The sequence below is a fragment of the Triticum urartu genome, chromosome 7 (genome assembly GCF_003073215.2).
Source record: "Triticum urartu cultivar G1812 chromosome 7, Tu2.1, whole genome shotgun sequence".
NCBI classification, from domain to species: domain Eukaryota; kingdom Viridiplantae; phylum Streptophyta; class Magnoliopsida; order Poales; family Poaceae; genus Triticum; species Triticum urartu.
Genome location: NC_053028.1, coordinates 519782814 through 519784390, shown reverse-complemented (window position 1 = coordinate 519784390; position 1577 = coordinate 519782814). Strand labels below are relative to the sequence as shown.

Here is a 1577-nt window from a genome sequence, read left to right as displayed (position 1 = left end):
ATCCAACAGTTGCCTTCACCCCCTCACGTCTCACCCACTTAACCCTAACACAACCCGTCTCACCCCCTCACCATCTCCCTCGCTCAGATCTCGATCCGCCGCCGCCGCCCCCCAACCCAGCCCCACCTCCACCGTCGACGACCCTCACCGTAGACGAGGTCGAGGCTGACCCAAGATCGAGCCCATGCCCAGACTCACGAGTGAAGCCCCGCGGAGCTGCCCACAAACTGCTCCTCTTCCCCAACCCCCGATTCCTCTCCAATCTCCGCTGTCGCCGCCGATCCCCACCCCCATCGGCGACCTCGTCTCCCCATCCCCCCCATCCCCACCCCCACCGCCGACCGACCTCCCTCCACATCTCGTCCATCCACCCATGGAAACCCCCTCTTCCACGGATCCACCCACCCACGCCCACCAGTTCTGGCGATGGATGGGGCACACCAGTTCTAGCGATGGATGGGGCGCACCAGTTCTGGCGATGGCAGCGCCGGACCCGCACCCACCTGTGCGATGGAGGTCGGCCGCATCGGGATCCACCTACGCGATGGAGGCCGGCCGGATCGGTGTGGCGCGACACACCACACCGGAGCTTGCTGCTGTGCTGGTCGTCGACAACGACGCAACTCCGACGGGACCTAGACGCCCAAGGTGCGTACACCGTTCTTGCCAACTCTTCCATCTCCTCTCATGCGTGGCTTGCGTGCTGCAGATCTAACCCCCCATCCTTCCTTCCTTGTGTTCGCGGAACGACAATGGCAAGGGGACGAACGATGTGCGTGGTGGACCAGGAGGTGGAGAACCGTCTCGCCCTCCTTGTTCACATCACCTTCCCTTTGCTTTCCCTTGGACACTTGGAGAGAGAGAAGGAAGATGGCGGACGAGGGGATGGCCAACTGCATCGACATCATCCTCGCCATCATCCTGCCGCTGCTCGACGTCTTCCTCAAGTTCGCCTGCGAGGTGAGTTTCCCGAGCTTTGTCCCGGTCCCGTGCTAGCTGCATGTTTAAACTTCACAGTAGGTTCTCTCCTGAGCGTGATTCCGTCGAGAGTTGGGTTAACTGACTGCTAGTGTTGAACATGCTTTTGCAGATCGAGTTCTGAATCTTCTTGCTGCTCACCTTCTTCGGCTACCTCCCTGGCATCATCTACGCCGTCTAGGTCATCACTAAGTAGGTGTCGGAGGGGCTCCTCACCTCTGGCTGCCTCTAGGTATGCATTCACCGATACACCTTGGGGGAACACATTCCCGGTTATTTTCTGTTCAGTACAGTCCCCTGCAGAATTTACAAAAGCAATTTTTACTGTATGAAGAAACTAAACTGAAAGTGCTAGTGATCGACTAGAGGGGGGTGAATAGGCGATTTTTATGGAAGTCTTCAAAACATGGAAGTTTCGAAGACAAACGATAGAAATAAACCTATTACCATGCAGCGGAAGGTAGACTACACTAAGCTAGCCATAGTGAAGTATTCAATGAAATGAAACCATAAAGACTAATAGCATCTAGGCAGTATAGATCAGGATGGAAGATAGTATGAAGCCAATCAGAACAAGCAGTCATACAGTGACGACAAAT

The 1577-nt window shown here is 55.9% G+C and overlaps 1 pseudogene; it reads left to right on the top strand.

The window, feature by feature from the left end:
• Positions 1-870: 870 nt before the first annotated feature.
• LOC125525792 lies at positions 871-1174 on the top strand (annotated as a pseudogene).
• The last annotated feature ends 403 nt before the right edge of the window (positions 1175-1577 follow it).